Source organism: Schistocerca americana, chromosome X (assembly GCF_021461395.2).
Source record: "Schistocerca americana isolate TAMUIC-IGC-003095 chromosome X, iqSchAmer2.1, whole genome shotgun sequence".
Classification (NCBI taxonomy): domain Eukaryota; kingdom Metazoa; phylum Arthropoda; class Insecta; order Orthoptera; family Acrididae; genus Schistocerca; species Schistocerca americana.
In genome coordinates, this window is record NC_060130.1 from 276,005,908 (window position 1) to 276,031,511 (window position 25,604).

A 25,604-nucleotide genomic window follows, 5' to 3' on the forward strand; every position below is an offset into this window, starting at 1 on the left:
ATAATTGGTGTACTAGTTATCCATTGGCAATCTCACTTTTGCAAAAACACATCACTTGAATTGGAACTCTGTAAAAAATCTGAAATCCCTCCAGAATTCCTACTGCTGAAATCCAGGTATATTGGGTTTCAATGTTTGAATACCAGAAAGATATTACAATGGCATCACATGCAGCCAAAAAAATAAATGTGCTGCACTGCTTCACACCATGCACAGTGCAGGCACAGCTGGGGAAGGAACCAATAAGTCACACAGTATCATGGACTAAAACATGACAAAGGGAGGAGTTGGCACAATTGAGCAGATGTGCAGCAAATAATCTGTGGTTCATGTAACTAGAAGATGGCTATATGGTTTGGTTTACTAAATATCTCTGCCATCACTGCCCAAATATTGTTTGAGTACTTTTATAAGTAATCAAAATGGCTCTGAGCACTATGGGACTTCACATCTGAGGTCATCATCCCCTAGAACTTAGAACTACTTAAACCAAACTAACCTAAGGACATCACACACCTCCATGCCCGAGGCAGGATTCTAACCTGCGACCGTAGCAGTCACGCGGTTACGGACTGAAGTGCCGAGAACTGCTCAGCCACTGCGGCCGGCTATAAGTAATCAATATCATTAATCTGCATAATCATTGTTTTTATTAATTCATTACTTTACAGGATTTTCAACCTCAGTACAATTAATCTGCATCATGAGTGAAGGTAAAACAAACATTTACTGATGGGAATATTTATTTGTTATTAATTTTTCCTAACAAATGAATAATTACAAAAAATAAATACTGTAAAATGTTTGGTAACTTTTTTCTTCCATATATTAGGTTTCCACGATTCAATGCATAGCAACTTGCAGGTAGAAATGGAGACCTCCAACCAGAGGACATTCCACACCTTTGGAGTGTCTCAGACTGCAGAAGAAGAAATGTGGTGCCAGAAGACATGATGAACAAAGAAAACTTTGACTTCAGCAAGATAGAGAAGCTCAGCGTAACTGCAGGCAAGACCAGTTAAATGTTCAATCCCCACAGTTAGTGCAACTTTGTCACCAACATACCTACTTCGTATCCACCAAACATTAGTGCAAGACAAAAGCTACATAAAATTCCAAAAACATATTGTTCTGCCTGTCCTTTTGCTAAAGACAATGAAGTCAAACACACAGTGTTGATGATACGGACCAAATCAGTGTACATTGATCTGAAAGGTTCTTTGCAAGGGAGTTCAGTGGCAATTCAGCTGCCTTGTGTTAAGGTTAACTTAGAGTCCATTAATGTTTGTGAAGAGCTTCAAAACCTCATAGAGATGAATAATGACTACTCTAAGAACCATCCAGAAATATTAGACAATTTACCAGTGATCTGCATTTGCTTCACTTCTGTTTAGTTTCATTTATATTCCTGGCAGAGACCTATATTCTATTAAAATACATGGACAAGTCTGTCATATGGAAGGAAGTTTGCAGCCTTATGTAGGAGTTGCTCCAACTTATACCAGGCTCTTCATTACAGATTTTAATATTCCATTATAGCGTTGTGTAGAGAACAAAGCTTATAGAACCTGTTGCAGGGAAATAATGCTTACACTGCAAGCAATAATTGATACGCACAATCTCTGTGGACATTTGTTTAAATACATAAATTATGTAACTTACAGTATACCTGATTTTCAATACAGTTCATTACTAGCAAGGCATTTAATCATGGAAGATCACGTGCACCTACTGTCACTGAGGTGGCTGCTGTCTTTATCACTGATGATGGAATACCACCACCCAATTTAGATTTTGTCATCTATTATGAAACAACTGGTGCACTTACTATATTATCTAACTGTGGCCCACATTCTGATCCAATGTGTTGTCTATTGCTTTTTCCATGTGGTGATTCTGAATGCACTGTAGGTAAGCCACATGTCCAAGCTCATGCTACTGCATTGAGAAGTCACAATACAGCTACAGTAATATTGTTATCATTTAGAAGTTAGAGACAGCTTAAATATACCTCAAGCTTCAGGTAAATTATTTCAACTATGTATTGTTGACAGTTACATAAAAGTAGAAGGTTTCAGGTTGACATTCATTCTGTCCCATCAAAAAACTCAGAGCTCACAGTTGCAAAGGTTTGGTGGACTTTATTAACACTGATATTGTACAAAGATGAGCAGCTGAGGGAATTCCTGTTAACTTATACTTGCAGCCCTTTCAATATGCTTCAAAATTGTCAAGATGCAATGGCCATTATTGCCCATTTAGGAAAGCCTTATCAGTTTCTCGCAATTACTTGCAATCCAAGTGGTCTGAAATTATCTCTCAATTGAAACTATGTGAAAGAGTTGAACATACATTGAGGTGACAAAAGTCGCAGAATAGCAATATGCACATATACAGATGGTCATCATATTGCATACACAATGTATAAAAGGTCAGTGCATTGGGGGAGCTGTCATTTGTACACAGGTGAAAAGATTTCAGATGTGATTATGACTGCACAATAGGAATTAATAGCCTTTGAACATGGAATGGTGGTGGAAGATGGCTGCATGGGACATTCCATTTTGGAAATCATTAGGAAGCTCAATATTCTGAAATCCGCAGTGTCGAGAGTGTGTTGATTATAACAAACTTTAAGCATTATCTCTCACCACAGACAAGGCAGTGGCTGATGACCTTGGCGTAATGTCTGAGAGCAGCAACATTTGCACAGAGTTATCATTGCCAACAGATGAGCACCACTGCATGAAATAACTGCAGGAACCGATGTTCCATATCCATTAGAACTGTGTGGTGAACTTTGGTGTTAATGGGCTATGGCGGCAGACAACCAACTTGGGTGCCTTTGCTAACATTATGTTTGCAGCACCTCTCCTGGCCTCCTGACCATATCGGCTGGACCATAGATGAGTGGAAAATTGGGGCTGGTCAGATGAGCCCTGATTTCAGTTAGTAAGAGCTGATGGTAGGGTTTGTGTGTGGCACAGACCTCACAAAGCCATGGATCCAAATTGTCAACAAGGCACTGTGCAAGCTAGTGGTGGCTCCATAATGCTGTGCGCTGTGTTTACATGTAATTGATTGGGGTCTGTGGTCCAACTGAACTGATCATTGACTGTAAATAGTTGTGTTCAGCTATTTCAAGACTGTTTGCAGGCATTCATCGATGTCATGTATCCAAGCAATAATGGAATTTTTATGAATGACAATGGATGTTACTGGGGCACAGTTGTTCATGGTTTGAAGAACATTCTGGATGATTTGGGTGAAAAATTTGGCCACCCAGATTACCTGACATGAATTCCACCAAACATTTATGGAACATAATCAAGATTCAGATTCAGATTCTTTATTAGTCATTCAGCATTGTTACATGCAATAGACTTCGTCAGTTCATGCACAGAATACTGTACTGGCAACACATTTGCAATTATGGATGGCTGTAAAGGTAATGTGATTCAATATTTCAACAGGGGCTTTCAACGACTTGTTGAGTCCACACCACATTGAGTTGCTGCACTACACCAGGCAAAAAGAGGCCTTACTCAATATTAGGAGTATCCTTCACCTCAGTGTAGACCTGGCTTAACTTCTAGAATTCATTTAAAGCTGGTCGTGTTATTACAAGATCTTTTTAAAAAAATATACTAGCTATAGTTACTGGTTATGTTTGTATTATTGAATTTCAAAAGAGGGGTCTTCCTCATGTACACAATCTGATCATTGTCGAACTAAGACAAAGTATGTTCAGTTAAAGATGTAGACTTTAATTTGTGCAGAAATTCCAAATAAAGAAACAGACCCTGAACTTTTGAAGTTATTCAGAACTGCATGGCACACTGACCTTTTGGTGCCATCAGTCCAAAATGTGTATACATGAAAGAGCAAAAATGTATTGAAAATCATCCAATAGAATTTCAGAAGAAAACTGATTTAAATATCAAGGCTATCCTACTGATAGATGATGCAATAATGGCATTACAGTGACAGTTTGATCATTTATTGACACTAATTGGTGGATTTACCATACTGAAGATTTCTCAGCACAAAATACTGCTCTCATATCAATCTTGAGCATTGTTCTTTGCTAAAATCTTTTAAATTTTTGCACAAATGAGTGTATGAAAGACATAACTGAGTGTTTTTTTTTAATTCATTCAGATTCTGAAGGCCAACAAAACCTCATTGTTGACGAAGTGTTATGAGAACCCACCAGAGGCTATATGGCGACTACATGAACACTGACTTTCCACCAATCTCATGTGATTGAGCGACTGCTTGTCCCCTTACCAGAGGAACAGGTTGTACTTTCAGGTGGGATATGAAGCTGCTGCTAACCTTTGTAGGGACTCCAAACTCATGACATTTTTAAATTGTGCAATTATAATATTACTACACTGTTATAACCTATAATCACTAATAAATTGCATGGATATACAAACGTAGAAACAATAGCTGGTTACATGCTACCAATTCCGTATCGGTCATTTGACTGCCATGCCGTGACATGCGACCGGCGCCGTTCGTAGCTAGGTGGCACTCCCGTGCTCAGCCGAGTTGCGGAGCACCTCTATCGCCGTTTGCGCGTACTGACGTGGCGGCACTCTTAAATGTCGTGGTACTGTCACAACACACACCAAGTATCTTTACCATAATATTTACCAAATCCAGAACATTTTTGTGGCCAGAGCACTACTTCTGCATGTCAAAGGCTGTAGTTGTTTGATGATCTGTGCATAGTTGATGAAATTCTGTGATACTCATCTCTCCAAACAACAGAAAAATTACATTTTTCTGTTAGTGATGCTGAATGGAATGAGTGCTTACAGAAGGCTACCAGACACTAGATGCTAAGGCAACTGAGATGGCTTTTCAGCATCATCTACATATTTTTTCTATTACCAATATACCAGAGTTGTGGACAACATTTCAGCATGCACTTTCAGAAGATTCCAGAGACAGCATATGTCATGTGCAGCTTGCAGCCTCACACTGCTAGAATTGTGGAATGTTTTTAAATATCATGGCAATCTTTCCAATAGTTCAACTTGCTATCCCTGGTTGTGATCATCACACAAACACAATACAAGCCTGCAACACAGAAGAAGAATGCACAAATGGCAAGACAGCTTATAGAAAGCTAAATGAAGAATGGAAAGCAATACCTGGTGAAGTCTTACATTCTGTAAGAAGTAACATTCCCAATTCTTCATTGATAGAGTGGGAGCCTATGGTAAAACATTTGTCTACAAAACTTTGTGTCACATTTTATGTTGTGAAAACAAGGTTGTTTTAGCAATTGTATTGACAGACACTGTTGCCAATCTCCTACCAGCGAAACACACATCACATTCAATTTTCAAATTACTTGTACCCATGTTGCACACATGTCTCATCAATTTTTACTCACACCAAGGATGCACACCTTCTTTATGACTCTGATCTCATCATTTGGGATGAAATTTCATAGGTTCTCAAAGACACACTAAGTATTCTCGAACGAGTTTTAAGGGATGTCACGAATAATAATCTCCCTTATGGAGGAAAAATAATTATATTTGGTGGAGATTTCCATCAGGTATTCCTCATCATTAGACATGCCAATAGAACAGTCATTGTTGAAGCTACTGTTAAATGATAGCCCTTATGGTCTCCTATTAAAATTCATAAGTGGGCTGAAAATATGAGGGCAAATGGTGATCCTGTTTTCACCAAATGGTTTCTTAAATTGAGTAATGGTGATTTAGAAAATCAAGCAAATTATGTCAATGAAACAATCAAAATTTCTGAACATTGTTATTGAAATTACGAAAGATTTATTACCACCATATTCAATACCACAGAAATCAATGAACAGAATGTTTTGCAGTTCTATTCAGGGGTGATTCTATGTCCAAAAAAATTATGAATTTACAAAAATTAATGAAAATGTCATTTCTGTTGTGTTACCTGGAGATGCAAACATTTACCTCAGTTCTGATTCTGTCCAACTAGAAGAAATAAACAATGTTCATTTGTATGCTGTAGAATTCTTGACCTATTTAAAACCATCTAATTTAACCCTTCAGCAGTTGCTTTTAAGGAAAAATGGTATTGTTTCATTGATTCAAAATCGTAATGGTAATTAGTGATTAATTAATGGTGCAAGATAACTCACTTAGGTAACTACATCATCACTGCTAAATTTACAGACGCCAATAAGACTGTGCTCACACCCCTTTTAACATCACACCTTCTGATCCAACCATGCCTTCCTTAATGATAAAAAAACAAATCCCAATAAAAGTAGCTTTTGCTATGACAGTTAATAAAGCACAAGGTCAGATGCTTCAAAGAGCAAGATTGTTTTTAGCAGAACCTGCTTTTTCATACGGACAGACAATATACATGGCTTTTTCGTGTGTTCACCCATTCAGTGATATTTATATTTGTGCTGAAGATACATACAGCAAAAAAGTAAATGATAATCAGATTATAACTGCTAACATTGTTTTCAGAGAAGTTCTGTAAAATAAAGAAGTTTTAAGAAACAAAATTAATTTGACAGTGACAATGTTGTCTTTTTATATGTTTTCTGATTAACCATATTGTATATAATGGTGTTTTTTTCTTACACTGAGACTCATATTTGTTACTACTGTTCAAAATATAATACCTTTTAGTAATAAATATTTGCATTTACTTATTTCCCCAGGACTATATTACCTATCGGTGACTGATCAGGATAAAGTGTAAATTTTTTGCATGGGTCAGTTAGTAGCAGTAGTAGTAGTAGTAGTAGTAGTAGTAACAATAATATCAAAAACAATAACAAAAAATTAAAAAGTTTTACTTTTGACCTTAAGCCCCTTGCTAAATTTTGTATCCAACAAAGATGGTAGTAGGAATGGGAGAGAGATGCCTATGCACCTAGAAGTAATCTTTTTTCAGAAGGCAGGTTAGCAATGGATGTGATGCAGCCACCAATTACATGGTGCACAATGTGGCATGTAGGCTGATTGTGTGTCTCAGAGCAGCATTAAGACAAGAGGACAGAGCGTGATTTCGCAGTGATGTTAAAAACTTTCATGTATGATGAAGAAGGGTAAATGTATCAATTTGAGGTAAAGTGTCCTTGTAGTGAAATGAATGAGTCAACATTTATAAGTAGCAATCACTCTGATACTTCTGATTGTGGACCATGCCTACTGCAAACTTTTTGATTTCCATATTGAGGGAGAAGGTAGTATGGACCAAAACAAGAAAAAAATGTTCAGGAAACATGGAATCTGTAGTGCATACCTTAAGAGATATGAGCACTTGTTCATCTTTCTATGAAACACAACTCTTCTACTGAAGACGTGATCATAGCTCCTACGGTATGCATTTTAGAAGCCATTTTTACTTGACAGTTTTCGTGCTTTGGTCCATACCACTTCATCCAAAAATATTGAAAGCAAAGAGCTTACAGTAGAAGATATCCACTGTCAGAGGTACCAGAACGATTTTCACTTATAACTTTCAGTTCAATTCAGTTAAATTTATTATCATTGATTTTATCATATACATGATATAGGAACTGTCACACACAGGGTGGTCCATTGATAGTACCGGGCCAAGTGTCTCACGAAATAAGCATCAAACAAGAAAACTACGAAGAACGAAACTCGTCTAGCTTGAAGGGGGAAACCAGTTGGCCCTCTAGATGGCGCTGCCATAGGTCAAACAGGTATCAACTGCATTTTTTAAAATAGTAACATGCATTTTTTATTACATATTCGTGTAGTACATGAAGAAATATGAATGTTTTAGTTGGACCACTTTTTTCGCTTTGTGATAGATGGCGCTGTAATAGTCACAAACGTATAGGTACATGCTATCACATAACATTCGGCCAGCGTGGACGGTATTTGCTTCATGACACATTACCCATGTTAAAATGGACCGTTTACCAATTGCGGAAAAGGTCGATATCATGTTGATGTACGGCTATTGTGATCAAAATGCTCAACGGGCATGTGCTATGCATGCTGCTCGGTACCCTGGATGACATCATCCAAGTGTCTGGACCGTTCTCCAGGTAGTTACGTCATTTAAGGAAACAGGAAGTGTTCAGCCACATGTGAAATGTCAACCATGACCTGCAACAAATGATGATGCCCAAGTAGGTTTAGCTGCTGTTGCGGCTAATCTGCACATCAGTAGCAGACAAACTGCATGAGAGTCGGGAATCTCAAAACCTACAAGCCATGGCTCTGTTAGAGTTATTTCCTCTTCCTTCTTATGGTTCCACAATTTCTAACAAAATGTTGACATCATTCAAGTGAATGTCCGAAAACCTAATAAATAAAAAATAGATAGATTTTCACGAGAAGTAGGTGATTTCAGTTGTATACCACATTATCTAGATTTCATCTTTGCAAGGTTAGAAACATTAAATGGATTTCATATCATTGTCAAACTCTGGAACCTGCACAAATACAGATGCTGTTAGCAAACTTATTTAAAGAAAATACAAAGTAAATTAATTCAGTTTAATCTCCATTTTGAACACTTGATAATATCTCAAAGGCAACTGCTAATTATTATGAATATTAAAGAGTTGCAAATTAAAACAAATAGTAACTGTAAAAATTGTATCAGAGAAACTATCAATGAGAACTGAAATTTTATTTACAAATGACAATCAGATGATGCCGTGTTACATTTACCAATGGACCATCAACCAAGGCTATGCACCTGCTGTGCTGTGTGTGCACTGTCTGCTTCAGCTATGTTAGGAGTGTACATTTCTCCAGCTGCTTGGTGAGATACTAATTTGGCAGTTTTAAATATTAAAAAGAAAAAAAAAAAAAATACTTGTGGTGTGTCTTAGCAGCTAAAATTTTGGTGTAGTGTTTCTTTTGGTGTTCTTCCTGCTCAAAAAAATTTCAGGACGGATTTTGACATGTCAGATTCGACCATTCCCTTACCAGTTATGGTTTGTACCAAATTATTCTGTGCATCATTACTGAGTTCAACATAATATTGTGACCAACATTAGTGATTAGCTGGTTCTTATTATATGTGTGTGTCCGCCCCGATAGCTGAATAGTCAGCGTGACGGACTGCTGTCCGAAGGGGCCTGGGTTCGGTTCCTGGCTTTGTTGGGGATTTTCTCCACTCAGGGACTGGGTGTTGTGCTGTCTTCATCATCATTCCATCCCCATCCGGCGTGCAGGTCGCCCAATGTGGTGTTGAACGTAATAAGACCTGCACCAAGGCGGCCGGACCTGCCCCGTAAGGGGCCTCCCGGCCAATGACGCCAAACGCTCATTTCATTTCCATTATATGTGTGTGAATCATTTCATGTCCAGATGGATTAGCAGTTATCATATTCCTGAAAGACCACCAGTAGCTGCAGTTTATGCAGCAGCAGCAGCATCAGACTCATCAGCAACAACCATTGAGCAAATCCTGCAGTGTTAACAACTGACAACAAACTCAACACACCACCAATAGCCTCCTGTGCCCCTAGGACTGTCTCTAATGCCCCCTCTGTTTCCAACGTTTAGTGACACAAAAGAAGATTGAAACGTATATATCAAACAGCTGCATGGTTTCCCGTGTAACTGATTTGCTATCTCGAAAGTGTTTTCATTCATAGGCAGGTCCTGAGATTTATCAGTTATGCTCCACAAGCATGGAATGTGACAGAGGGAAGAACAGATGTTTATTCTCACATGCTCTCAGAAATAAATGGCTTATTTGTAATTTACTATCATAAAAAAGCCCATAATATGCATCAACTATGTGCCAAACCATCAAGAACAGTTAAATCAGTAAAGTGAACAGAATAACACAATTTGTTGTTGTTGTGGTCGTCAGTCCTGAGACTGGTTTGATGCAGCTCTCCATGCTACTCTATCCTGTGCAAGCTTTTTCATCTCCCAGTACCTACTGCAACCTACATCCTTCTGAATCTGCTTAGTGTATTCATCTCTTGGTCTCCCTCTATGATTTTTACCCTCCACACTGCCCTCCAGTACCAAATTGGTGATCCCTTGATGCCTCAGAACGTGTCCTACCAACCGATCCCTTCTTCTGGTCAAGTTGTGCCACAAACTTCTCTTCTCCCCAATCCTATTCAATACTTCCTCATTAGTTATGTGATCTACCCATCTAATCTTCAGCATTCTTCTGTAGCACCACATTTCGAAAGCTTCTATTCTCTTCTTGTCCAAACTATTTATCGTCCATGTTTCACTTCCATACATGGCTACACTCCATACGAATACTTTCAGAAATTACTTCCTAACACTTAAATCAATACTGGATGTTAACAAATTTCTCTTCTTCAGAAACGCTTTCCTTGCCATTGCCAGCCTACATTTTATATCCTCTCTACTTCGACCATCATCAGTTATTTTGCTCCCCAAATAGCAAAACTCCTTTACTACTTTAAGTGCCTCATTTCCTAATCTAATTCCCTCAGCATCACCCGACTTAATTAGACTACATTCCATTATCCTTGTTTTGCTTTTGTTGATGTTCATCTTATATCCTCCTTTCAAGACACTGTCCATTCCATTCAACTGCTCTTCCAAGTCTTTTGCTGTCTCTGACAGAATTGCAATGTCATCGGCGAACCTCAAAGTTTTTATTTCTTCTCCATGAATTTTAATACCTACTCCGAATTTTTCTTTTGTTTCCTTTACTGCTTGCTCAATATACAGATTGAACAACGTAGGGGAGAGGCTACAACCCTGTCTTACTCCCTTCCCAACCACTGCTTCCCTTTCATGTCCCTCGACTCTTAAAACTGCCATCTGGTTTCTGTACAAATTGTAAATAGCCTTTCGCTCCCTGTATTTTACCCCTGCCACCTTTAGAATTTGAAAGAGAGTATTCCAGTCAACATTGTCAAAAGCTTTCTCTAAGTCTACAAATGCTAGAAACGTAGGTTTGCCTTTCCTTAATCTTTCTTCTAAGATAAGTCGTAAGGTCAGTATTGCCTCACGTGTTCCTCTGTCAAACTCTTCATGCAGTATCATATCTCCCATTTCATCTTCATCTACATCCTCTTCCATTTCCATAATATTGTCCTCAAGTACATCGCCCTGGTATAGACCCTCTATATACTCCTTCCACCTTTCTGCTTTCCCTTCTTTGCTTAGAACTGGGTTTCCATCTGAGCTCTTGATATTCATACAAGTCGTTCTCTTATCTCCAAAGGTCTCTTTAATTTTCCTGTAGGCAGTATCTATCTTACCCCTAGTGAAATAGGCCTCTACATCCTTACATTTGTCCTCTAGCCATCCCTGCTTAGCCATTTTGCACTTCCTGTCGATCTCATTTTTGAGACGTTAGTATTCCTTTTTGCCTGCTTCATTTACTGCATTTTTATATTTTCTCCTTTCATCAATTAAATTCAATATTTCTTCTGTTACCCAAGGTCTTCTACTAGCCCTCATCTTTTTACCTACTTGATCCTCTGCTGCCTTCACTACTTCATCCCTCAAAGCTACCCATTCTTCTTCTACTGTATTTCTTTCCCCCATTTCTGGCAATTGTTCCCTTATGCTCTCCTTGAAACTCTGTACAACCTCTGGTTCTTTCAGTTTATCCAGGTCCCATCTCCTTAAATTCCCACCTTTTTGCAGTTTCTTCAGTTTTAATCTACAGGTCATAACCAATAGATTGTGGTCAGAGTCCACATCTGCCCCTGGAAATGTCTTACAATTTAAAACCTGGTTCCTAAATCTCTGTCTTACCATTATATAATCTATCTGATACCTTTTAGTATCTCCAGGGTTCTTCCATGCATACAACCTTCTTTCATGATTCTTAAACCAAGTGTTAGTTATGATTATGTTGTGCTCTGTGCAAAATTCTACCAGGCGGCTTCCTCTTTCATTTCTTAGCCCCAATCCATATTCACCTACTATGTTTCCTTCTCTCCCTTTTCCTACACTCGAATTCCAGTCACCCATGACTATTAAATTTTCGTCTCCCTTCACAATCTGAATAATTTCTTTTATTTCATCATACATTTCTTCAATTTCTTCGTCATCTGCAGAGCCAGTTGGCATATAAACTTGCACTACTGTAGTAGGTGTGGGCTTCGTATCTATCTTGGCCACAATAATGCGTTCACTATGCTGTTTGTAGTAGCTTACCTGCATTCCTATTTTCCTATTCATTATTAAGCCTACTCCTGCATTACCCCTATTTGATTTTGTGTTTATAACCCTGTAGTCACCTGACCAGAAATCTTGTTCCTCCTGCCACCGAACTTCACTAATTCCCACTATATCTAACTTCAACCTATCCATTTCCCTTTTTAAATTTTCTAACCTACCTGCCCGATTAAGGGATCTGACATTCCACGCTCCGATCCGTAGAACGCCAGTTTTCTTTCTCCTGATAACGACATCCTCTTGAGTAGTCCCCGCCCGGAGATCCGAATGGGGGACTATTTTACCTCCAGAATATTTTACCCAAGAGGACGCCATCATCATTTAATCATACAGTAAAGCTGCATGCCCTCGGGAAAAATTACGGCTGTAGTTTCCCCTTGCTTTCAGCCGTTCGCAGTACCTGCACAGCACGGCCGTTTTGGTTATTGTTACAAGGGCAGATCAGTCAATCATCCAGACTGTTGCCCTTGCAACTACTGAAAAGGCTGCTGCCCCTCTTCAGGAACCACACGTTTGTCTGGCCTCTCAACAGATACCCCTCCGTTGTAGTTGCACTTACGGTATGGCTATCTGTATCGCTGAGGCACGCAAGCCTCCCCACCAACGGCAAGGTCCATGGTTCATGGGGGAGAATAACACAATATCAATACATAAATATTTTTGTATGTATGACATCTTTTTCTAAATAAACACTAGATATTGGCTTAAAAAGCAGAAAGTATTTGTCAAATGAAGGTGAAGTTTAAATGAACACAGCCTAAGTGGAAAAATTTCATGTTCATTTAATTCTAGAATGGATCACATGAGTGTTTTATAAGCAATCTCCTTTGTAGACTTATTGCACTTTCTCAGTATCCTGCCAATGACTGGACTTAAATGATCATTACATTTGACATTCCCACAAATTGTTACACCCAGGTATTTATATGAATTGACTAACTGTAATTGTGAGTCATTTATATTGTAGTCATAGAACACTATGTTTTTATCAGTTTATGAAGTGCACAATTTTATATTTCTGTACATTTGTGCCACTCTGAAATCTATCAAGTTATAATTGAAACAGTACTTGATTATAGATAGCTGCAAAGTCTGAGATTACTATCAATGTTATATGCAATGTCATTAATATATGACATGAAAGGCAAGAATCCCAACACTTTTCCCTGGAGCTCACCAGAAACTACTTCCACATCCAATATAACATCCTATACCATGGCTACTAATAAATACTCAGTTCAGTAACAAACTTAATTTTATCTCTCATATGATCATACTTCCATTAAGAAATGTTGGTGTGTTGCTGAGTCAAATGGTTGTCAGTACTCAAGAAATACTGCAGCTACCTGACTGCTTTCATCCATGGCTTTCAGATATCATGTGAGAAAAGTGTGAGTTGGATTTTACATGACAAATTTTTGATACCCATGCTGGCTGGCATCAAGGAGATCATTCTATTTGAGATATTTCATGGCATTTGAACTCAGAAAATGTTTTACCAATCCATAACAGCTGGCTGTCAAAGGCAGTGGACAGTACTTCTAAGGGTCACTTCATCTACCCTTCTTGTCAGTGGGTGTGGCTAGTGCTTTTTTTTTCAATTATTGGGCACTGTTTTGTGAAAGGTCTCAGTTCTTGGTATATTATAGTTAAGAGAGGGACTAACTCAGACACAGATACTGTAGAGAATCTAATAGGGTCCATTGGGTCCTGAAACTTTTTTAGATTTAATCTGTTTCTCTTCACCACAGACACCAATGTACACTTCTTCTTCTTGGCCTTATCCTTCATCTCCATGGGGTCAGCACATTATTTTATATGTGGAAATGTAATATTAGTGGTAGAGCATGGCCAAATACCCTTTTTGACAGTACCACTTCCCACAACCCCCCCCCCCCCCCCCCCCCCCCCTTCCCACATATCCCTATTCTGGGATGGAATGTATGTAACATTTCTGTGTGAGTTCTGTGTTATCTCATGACACCAATATACACACATAAAAAAAAATTTTGCATCACCTCGATAAGGAGATTTCCGGAACCTCTACAGAAAATTGGAATAGAGATCAACATAAACATCATGTCTGCCCTTTTTATTGCTCATGAAAACCACACATTGCATGTTGTACCACCATAGAGCGAGACTATCAGAGGTGGTGGTCCAGATTGCTGTACGCACCAGTACCTCTAATACCCAGCAGCATGTACTCTTGCACTGATGCATGCCTGTATTTGTCGTTTTGTCGTGGCATACTATCCACAAGTTCATCAAGGCACTGTTGGTCCAGATTATCCCACTTCTCAATGGCAATTTGGCATACATCCCTCAGAGTGGTTGGTGGATCACATTGTCCATAAACAGCCCTTTTCAATCTGTTCCAGGCACGTTTGATAGGGTTCATGTCTGAAGAGTATGCTGCCCACTCTGATGGAACGATGTCGTTATCCTGAAGGAAGTCATTCACAAGATGTGCATGATGGGGACACGAATTGTCATCTGTGAAGATGAATGCATTACTAATATGCTGCCGATGTGGTGGCACCGTTGGTCAGAGGATGGCATTCACGTATAGTACAGCCGTTATGGCACCTTCCATGGCCACCAGCGGTGTACGTCAGCCCCACATAGTGCTGCCCCAAAACATCAGGGAACCTCCACCTTGCTGCACTTACTGGACATTGTGTCTAACGCGTTCAGCCTGACCGGGTTGCCTCCAAACACGTCTCCAATGTTTGTCTTGTTGAAGGCATATGCTACACTCATTGGTGAAGAGAACGAGATGCCAATCCTGAGCGGTCCATTCGGCATGTTGTTGGACCCATCTGTACCATGCTGCATGGTGTCGTGGTTGCAAAGATGGACCATGCCATGGATGTCAAGAGTGAAGTTATGCATCATGCAGCCTATTGGGCACAGTTTGAGTCATAACATGACATCCTATGGCTGCACAAAAAACATTATTCAACATGGTGACATTGCTGTCAGGGTTCCTCCGAGGGATAACCTGTAGGTAGTGGTCATCCACTGCAGTAGTAGCCCTTGGGTGGCCTGAGCGAGGCATGTAATTGACAGTTCCTGTCTCTCTGTATAGTTTTGCCATGTGAAGTAATTTTAATTAATGACTGTGCATACTGCATTGTAACTATTACATTTGCGATACTTGTTAATCATGTACCCTACCTATAGTGTCCTCTGCTGCCTTCAGTTTCCTTGTACAAATACCAGACGCATTCTGATCATCACCAGCGTTTACTATGTACCTACATGTTTAGTTGCCGTTGATAATACATCAGAATATTTTATGGTAGGTATGGTTGGTATACATGGCTGCTAATCATGTAAACACTTTTTATCTTTCTTATGTAGCACTGGGACTTTTATAGATTTATCGTAAGCAAACTGAACTTAGTTGGTTACATGCTGTTTTTGTTTGTAACAGATCTGAAGATGACAGTAGCCGAAACCAGTAATAGTGAATTGTAATGGTTCGCGTGATCAAGACGGTCCTGTAAAATAAAATTTTCCAGCGGGATAATTGCCAATATCACAAGGCCAGAATCATGCTACAGTGGTTTGAGGAGCATGATAGTGAACTTATGTTGAAGTCTTAATCACCAAGTTCACCTGATCTGAACTTAATGGAACACATCTGAGATGTTATTGGGTGCCATCTTCGTACCCATAAACAACATGCCCATGATTTGCAGGAATTGCACAACCTTGTGCCTCATACATGTAGAAATGTACCAAAGATTTTCACACCCACAACTGATTGTATTCCAAATGTGGACCTACATGTTAAGTATGTGGTTGTTACATTTTGGCTCATCATTGTATGTATCACTCATCTTTGTAATGATGCAAGAATTAAAATGGGACAGTACTCATGTATTTTACTTAGTGAAGGAAAATTTGAAAATGCAGTTCATTATTTCTGCTTTTGTTTAGGTACTTTCAGTAACAGTTCCTGTGTCACCCATGAGTGTCTCGATAGTAACTTCAGTACCATTGATATCCTTTATATATGACTAGAATTTCTCTGGGATTTGTGAAAGGTCTTTTGATAATATTCTATTACAGCAGTCTTTGAAAGTGTCACATATTGCCCTTTTGACAGCAAAACATGTTTCCCTTACTGTCTCTCTACCTATCATTCTAGTCTTCCTTTTACACCATTATTCAGTTGCTGTGGTCACTGTTTATGTAGAAGTTTCTTTACGGAGGCAGTATACCATGAAGGAACCATCCAATCACAAACTGTCCTACTAGGTACATATGTGCATCAACTGTTCCTCTGAACTTCAGCCAAAGTTCCTCTACATACTCCTCCTAGAGTTTAATGGCTAATGTTCTTCACTGCGATGTAACACTGCTGGCTTTTTGTCTAGTTTTCTGAACATGTAAATCTTCCTATATTTTAGTTGCCCTCTGTTCTTTGGTAATCATTTTTGTTACAATTACCTCATGGTCACTGATATCACTTTCAATATGGACATCCTCAAAGAGGTCATGTAAATTTTTTACCATTGGAAATAGCACATTTCCATCATGATTGGACTCCCTAACTATCTATTCTAGGTAGTTTTCAGAGAAAGCATGTAGTATTGTTTCACAGGCTGTCTTGTTATGCGCATCCCTTAAAAAACTGTAATTGTATCAGTTGGCTTTTAAATGAGTAAAGTCACCTCCTGTAATGAAAGATACATAATAGTGAGCTGAGGTTCATTCTAAAGTTTACTGTTGCAGCTCAGAAGTATCTGCGTAAACATGCATAAGGCAATAACCTTAAAATGTTAGGTAGTTAGTTAGTTGGTTGTGTGTTCCATTGATCAATTGCATGGTACAGTAGTCGTTATGATGTGGAATATGTCAAATGCACAAGAAATGCACATACGAAATGATTTTTTAATATATATATACATTACAATACAGAGTTAAGGATTAATATTTTATTATTTACCCCATTCCCTTAAATGCCACAAAATGCATATACTATATTTATAGATTTATTTATTCCTATTCAAGAATTCATCTATGGTATAGAAGAAGTTGTCAAGGAGGTATGATTTCAATTTATTTTCGAAGCTATTACTGCTGTCTGTCAGACATTTTATTTCATCTGGTAATTTGTTGAAAATTTTTATAGCAGCAGATTTTACCCCTTTCTGTGCCAAAGATAGGTTGAGTAAAGGATAGTGTAAGTCTTACTCTTTTCTAGTATTATAATAATGAATGTCACTGTTGTTTTTAAACTGGTCCATGTTGTTGAGAACAAATTTCATTAGTGAGTAAATGTACTGTGAGGCTGTTGTAAGAATTCCCAATCTTTTAAAAAGATGCCTACAAGATGTGCGGCTATGAACCCCACACATTATTCTCACCACTTTCTTTTGAGCAGTGAATACTTTTTGTCTAAATGTTGAGTTATCCCAAAATATTATTCTGTATGACATAAGAGAGTGAAAGTGTGCAAAGTATGTTAGCTTACTAATTTCTATATCCTCAAAATGGGCAATTATTTTGATTGCAAAAGTTGCTGAATCTAGTCACTTTAGAAGATCCAAAATATGAATTTTCCAATCAATATTCTCAGCTATATGTACACCCAAAAATTTAGTATACTCTACCCTGTCTTCTGACTTCTGTTGATGTGTTATATTTATTGAAGAAACTGTACTTTTTGCAGCAGAAAATTGGATGTACTGTGTTTTTTCAGAGTTTAGAGCAAGCCCATTTCCAGAAAACCAATTAATGACTTTTCCAAAGACCTTATTTGTTTCAATTGGAATTTTTTTTACCAGATTAATAATGATGTTTGTATCATCAGCAAATAGTGTCAGTTCAGCTTCCTGTTTTAGATAGGAAGAGAGGTCGTTCACATATATCAAGAACAGAAGGGGACCCATGATTGTACCCTGTGGAACACCTAATGTAATTTCACCCCAGTTAGGTGAAGTGGCAAACTTATTTAAATCACTTGACCCATTTAAGGAAACTTTTTGCTTCCTTTTCTGTAGGTACGACTTAAACCACTCATATGCTATCCTATTTATACCATAGAACTGTAATTTCTGTAACATAATGTCATGGTTCACACAATCAAATGCTTTGGACAAGCCACAGAAAATTCCTATTGGCGACATTTTACTATTTAAAGACTCTATTGTGTGGACAGCGAAATTGTATATTACTGTCTCAGTTGAAGAACATTTTTGAAATCCGAACTGTGATTTACTAAGTATCCCATTACTGTTGAGATGGCTAACCACTCTTGAGTACATTACTTTCTCGAAGATTTTTGAAAATGCTGTAATAAAGGATACTGGATGATGATTATTGACATCTGTGGTGTCCCCCTTTTTGTAGAGTGGCCTGACAATGGCATATTTTAACATGTCTGGGAAAATACCTTGAGTTCATGTTGCATTACATATGTGACTCAAAACATCAGCTGTAATTCCTCCACATTCTTTTAATATCTTATTAGAGATGTCATATACTCCAGCAGAATCTTTATTTTTCAAAGATTTAATAATTTTACTTATTTCACAAGAGGTTTTTAGGTGAAACTTAATCTGACTAAGTTTTTTTCAAAACAGTCTCTTCCATGTACTGCCTGGCTTCTTCTTACCTATAGTAATCCAAGGTTTCTTTGAAAAGTGTGTGGTGTTACATTTAGTAATTTTCTTTGGGAAACAGTGTTCAAAAAGGGATATAAATTTATCAAGAAATATGTTGCATTTATCATTAGCATTTGGCTCATTATATACATCTCCCCAATTGACATTTCTTAAACTTTCTTTGAAATGCTCCATAGATACTGAGTTGAGCGACCTTACACTTTTACTTAATGGTTTCCGAACTGTACACCCTGTTAAGTTTTGTAAGTTAATCAGTTGTGCATCATGGTCTGACAATCCATTTACCACAGGGAAAGCATGTGTTTGTTTTACATCCTCTTTCTGTACAAATACATTATCTATTAGTGTGCTACTGTCTTGAGCTACACGTGTAGGGAAATTGATTACTGATTCTAAGTTATATGTTGTTAATAACACTTCTAGTTCCCTTTACCTCTCAGAATTATTTAGGAAGTTTACACTGAAATCACCACAGATTAATAACCTCTTCTTTTTGTCTGACAGACAGCATAATTGGGAGTCAAACTTTTTTATGAATAGCTCCCAGTTTCCTAATGGGGACCTGTACGCTGTTGCTAATATCAATACTACATTATATAGCTGAAGTTCACATGTATAAACCTCAAAGTGCTGATCAACATAAAATTTGCTTCCTTCTACAGTTTTGCATTTATATCCTTGTTTTATGAAAATGGCAACTCCTCCTTTATCCATCGCAGATCTACAAGTGTAAGATGCTAAATTATACCCACTTATACTGACACTATCCATGCCCACAGTTACATGGTGTTCAGACAGACAGAATACATCAATCTCATTCTTATTTTTGAGATCAGCTAAACACACTAGTAGCTCATATACTTTATTTTTTATTCCCCTGATATTTTGATGAAGTAAGTTGATACTGCCCCTAGCTTTACCCCTATTTACTGTACATTAAGTTTCTTTTATTCTATTTATCTTGATTGTCATCTGTCTGGACTTTGGTTTTAACCTAAAAAATCTGTCTGCCTGGACCCATTAACTACAGGGATCACCCCTTGTGTGACTGTGGACTCCCTTACAGTTTCTGCTAATAGAGAAGCTAACTTATTTTTCCCCATCCTATTCAGGTGCAGGCCATGTGTAGTGTATCCCCACCTACCAATATAATTTACTGGAACAACAGTTATGTGAGATTATGCCGGTGTCTGGAGCATCCTGTTCAGCTTAGTGTTAATATGCCTTACAGCACTGTTTACCCAGGACTGATCATGGCACTGAAAGACCTCCACAAATCCCACATTTGTGTGCTCAGTTTCTGCTCCTATTTTATCCAGGTCACGCCTAATACTGTATCTTGGATTCATAGCCAGGCTGTTTCCTGCTCCCCCAACTATAATTATCTGACCTTTCTTCTCAAAGTCCCTGCATAGCTGACTTAAGTTTTCTGTCACCTGGCTAAGGCTAGCACTTGGTTTCACAGAACTTGTGGCCTGGTACCCTGCACCTAATTTCTCCTGAAGCTGCTGGCCCACACCCCTCCCATGACTGCTGCTTGTGAGCAGAAATCTTCTTTTCCTATTCTGGTTTGATCCCGACCTGTCTTTTTTCTTTAAGCTAATATTCTGCTTCAACCTACTTTCAACTACATCTGGATGAGGCCCTTCCTCCACTTCAGATAGCAAGACAAACTGATTTACTAATTGAACTGAAGTATAAACGAGAGGAAGACACAGTGTGAGATAGAGCTTTCATTGGTTTTAACTAAAGTTCACCTAAAATGTAAGATTTGCACACATATAAAAACTAGTCTACTTTTAAAGTGTATGGACAGTATTCTGTGTGTTTTACATTTTCACTCCATGTTTACATGTTTGGTGCATAAATGGAGAAATAACCAGAAATTTTGCTAATTCAGTGATAAAATTGCATAAAGAAACCTTTTTCAGAGTGGTTGGTATACTATACCAATGGTTTTTAATAATAGAGCACATGGGGTTGATTAATGCTTTGCTCATGTCCTTGTCCCATGTGTTGTTTTATGTGAGTATATAAAATTTCAGATCTTATCAAGTAAGGCTTCCTGGTACATTTCAGTGTGACAATATCGATGCAGAAGGCAGCAATACTCAAGCAAGATTTTGTTTCCATAACTTTGTTTGTCTCAAAAATAGTCATATAAGTGAGTTCCAAATCGTTGGCTTCATAGAAGGAAAAGATGCAATGCCTTTTGTAAGTATACATAATATGTTAGTGGGAACACTAATAATGGCCACAATGCTGAGGAATGACATAGTTTATTGATGGAGCAAAGCTTCCTACTGAGTAGTATAGCCTCATGATTATGCACAGTATCAAATTTCCTAGAATCATAGAAATAATATTCTAACGTGAAAGTCCTGGAAAAATCAAGAATTGTGATGACTAGCAGGAGCTTGAAATCTAACATTGCCAATCACCAACCTGACCAGCTAAACCTAAATGGAAAATGAAGAGGCTAAAGCATTATACACCTTTGTGAAAAACAAGTAGCCCGTTGTTACAGAGGCTTTTCCAGAGCTTCCTATGGCATCCCAGCTCTGGATTTATCCAAAATTACAACATGGTAACAACTGGGCAACCACACAATTTCAGTGGCACTGACACATTTTCACCACCCATGCAACAAAGGTAGCCCCTTCTGTCAATGCTTTGCAATTTCCAAGCAAGTCTTCAGGTACTTTATATGAGAAGTCATTTTCACAGGATTATAGTAAGACTTCATTTGGTGAGCATGGATGATATCTCTGTACTTTTGTGTCTTGATGTACCCCTCAAATGTGTATATAATGTTTATCAAGTTGTGCACACCTTAACATGAGCCAATGTAGTGAATTAGCAATTTTTCTAATAGCTTGAGTTCCCATGCTGGCATAGAAATTCATGTTAAGCCAGCTGTGTTCCAAATTACTGCCCAGTTTCATGTGTTACAATGCTATTGGTCCTTATTCTGCTCCTTCAAAGCTGGCTGCAAGCCAACCAGCTTTGCTTATTCATTTTTTGGTAATGGGTTGCTTGATGTAATCATCTTGAGCATCAACAAGTTGAAATAAAATAAGAAACAAATTGTTAGGGTGATTGGGTCTTCGAAATAGTGCTAGATGATGTCAATTTGTGGCAGCAGTTACACATCATTTTTTGGTGATTTCATTTACTTATCAGTAATAAATTATAAACTTCTTGTGCCATCTTTCTTCTTCATCACAAAATAGGAACAAGACCTCTATAGCAGTTGAATGGTGTCATCTGGCAGCATCTTCTCGTCTTCCTTACAAATCACTTGGGGAGACTCCATTTGATCAGTGCATAATGGGTGGATGAGTACCATGTCTGATACAATATTTCCCCTCAGATCATGTTATTTGTCTTGTTTCAAGTTTGAATTTTAAGGTCTCTGGAAATCTGCAATGAGTGGTCACTGTTCACTGACATTGTTCCCTTGTTAGGACACAACCTATATCTGATTGATTATTTTTATTTCTTTAGAGCAGTAGGTGACCCACAGTTCTCCTTGACTGCTTGTGAAACTTATGATTATTACTGACATGTAAGTAACTTTTACAAGTCTAAGTACTTTTATTTTGTAATCTACTAGAGCTTCATATTTAACTGAATGTTCATATTGTTGACCAGAAGTCATCGCATAGATGACACTGAGACAACAATTGTTTAGAGCTATTTTTGTTGTGTGAACATGTTAGAGCAACTTCATCAATCTGCAGCTCTGAACCTCAACAGTGATGGCTTGTGATACCTGCAAAAAATCCTGTTCAAGAATAAGATTATGGCTGTATTCTGTAATAATGTCAAATTCAAAGTAATTTATCCGAATAGTTATAGTTCTGTAATGACATAAGCCTAAGCAGATGGGCTCAGTGCAGTAAAGCAGGCCACTTATTGCAATATGTGGACCCAGTGTTGCGCCACACCACTCCCCGGGCATCACTGTCCATCTGCTGGTCAGTGCCCTGACAGTCACTGTAAGCAGGGATTCATTGGCATGTGGTATCTATGTCTTATGCAGCCAAAAACCCCAAACAAACTCATTTTGGTGTGAATAAATATAGGCCATCCAGCCAAACTGAAGATGAATTGAAGCAGCAAGTTGTCAAGTAGTCCACTGCCACAGCATCAGCCTTGTTGTGAGGTTGCCACCACTCTGTTGTCATCCTGACAGGACCACCCTCCAAAGGGGCTGAGCCAGTGCCTTGATGGGCTGAAGGTCCAACTGAGGCCCTCCTAGCCACCGAACCACTGTGGTACTCAGCAGCACCAGTCGACATCAGCCAATAACCGCTCCTGGGTTCACTCCCTGGATGTCAGTGGCCATCAGTTTCCATGGTCAGACAAGACTCAGCATTCCACACTCAGTTGGCCACAGCAGCCTACCATGTCAGCCCTGACACTACCCAGGCACAGTTGGGACTGTTGATTGTGCAATGTTTCATCTCACCTGGGCCATGCTAAGCAGTATAAAAACTACAGAGCATTACTGCTGGGGTCCATGGGTTGAGGCCCACCTTCCAGTACTGCTTTATGTGGGCATGAGGTTTACTGTGAATTACTGGGTATAAGAAAGGGATTATACAGCTTCTATGCAGCTTCTGACTAACCCCGACCCACCATCCTCCACAAGAGCACATCAACATCCTCTATATATCTTCTCAGTACAGGTGCAATTGTCTGGGCAAACTTTTATTCTCAACCTTCAAAGCAAAAGTAAAAAGAAAAGTATAAAAATACTTAATAACATAGTCTTCTTAAAATCATGGGATATGAAGAGCTAGAGTCAACTAATGCCCTGACATGTTGATTGTCAATAATTATGTTTTTAATATGACAATCTGACAGGTGCTGTACATTGAGGATTTGTGTCTCTGCTGGCCTCACCTACGGACATGTTTTGTTTTCCTGATTTTGGTAGATAGATATATGGCCAGAATCTCTTTACGTTAGTGAGGAGCAGCTGCGTGTGTTGGGAAGTGATGTTGTCTTGTAGGTAGGTTTATCCATACGTGCTGGCTGCTATGAAAGGAATTTCTGTGATGAATGATCTAATAATAGAAGCAATTTCTGAGATTGTTGGCTTCACATGGTCTAATACCCACTCAACACTCTTCCTGTTTCTTAATGGGCCCAGGACATCAACAGTGGAAATTTACTGGCATGTGGTCCTCCCTGCACAAAATATTCACTGTCCTCTACATTTTTAAAATTGGTGGTTGGATAAATTGCAGCTAATAGGTGGCAGAGAAACTTGACTGTTGTTTAGCAACTGTGTTGTAAATCTGAGATGGGCCATCCCATTCTCTGGACTTGCTTGTCAGTAGAGACTGGTGCTTGGGGTTCAATATACCTCTTCTTGCACAATCACTGATATATCATGCTGCTTGAGTTCCATGTTTATAGGGGACAAAAAGTCACAGAGCTCCTATCTTATATTAGGTTGGTTCAAAGTTTGTAGCATTTTTGTTTTGCATATTGGTATTCTGTTTGCTAATGGGTTTATTTATTGACTGTCAGTTTTTATTTGTAGTTCACTGGTGTTATTTGAGTTTACATAGTGTTATTTTGTCATTTGGAGATAATGAGTGGAGCTGTGGATGCTAGAAAATGGAGTGCCAAGTGGAGAAATTGGAACATCTCTGACATATTCTTCTGTTTGAGTTCAGTAGAGGGGTGACAGCAGTGGAAAAAAAGCACCCCGTCTTCAGACCACGAGTGGCCTACCGGGACCATCCGACCACCGTGTCATCCTCAGTGGAGGATGCGGATAGGAGGGGTGTGGGGTCAGCACACCGCTCTCCTGGTCATTATGATGGTATTCTTGACTGAAGCCGCTACTATTCGGTCGAGTAGCTCCTCAATTGGCATCATGAGGCTGAGTGCACCCCGAAAAATGGCAACAGCACATGGTGGCCTGGATGGTCACCTATCCAAGTGCTGACCACACCCGACAGCGCTTAACTTCGGTGATCTCACGGGAACCGGTGTATCCACTGGAGCAAGGCCATTGCCCGACAGCAGTGGAAGCAGCCACAAACATTTGTGGCATGTCTGGGGATAATGTCACTGGACAGAGTACAGCAAGAAAAGGAGAATCATTTTGAAAATAGTGACTCTCCATATTCAGAAAAAGTAAAACCCTCACAAGTTGTATCACACTTAGAGCATAATATGTTACTGGTATGAGATGTGGCCCACCTGGTTGAAGAATCTGGCCAATAGAAGTTAGGATGAGGTACACAGAATGTTGGACAAAGTAGATGTATATGCAGTGGAAAAAATTGAATTTTAATGTAGATTATGATAATTAAAAATGGAAGTGCACTATATATCTAACAGAAAGAAGAATTTATGGTTTACTTTGGAACATAAAATAACGACTAAATAAAGACACGTTCACCTTGCATTATTTTACTGAATACAGATCATGTGGAATTTATCTGAGGACTGCAACAAAGCAGGATTGGCCCACACCATCCTACTTTATGTACACTTATTACTTAGAAGTTAAAGCACATCTAAAATTTGTTTTACTAATATTCTTATTCAAATCTTAATGGTAGTGAGCACATGTTACACAAAATGTCAGTTTTGCAGAAACAAAATTCCCATTTCAAAACCTTATTATTTAGGTCATGCTATTTACTATTTTGTTTGTATTGTAATAATTAGTTTCACTAGCAATGTAGTAATTCAAAACTTATTGTGATTATGAAATTTTGTACACCCAGCTGTCCATAAAAACATTGTGAGCTATGTTAAATCTGAAGGAAAGACC

At 38.5% G+C, this 25,604-nt stretch overlaps 1 pseudogene; it reads right to left on the reverse strand.

The window, feature by feature from the left end:
- Positions 1–24,720: 24,720 nt before the first annotated feature.
- On the reverse strand, positions 24,721–24,838 carry LOC124557597 (annotated as a pseudogene).
- Between the last annotated feature and the right edge of the window lie 766 nt (positions 24,839–25,604).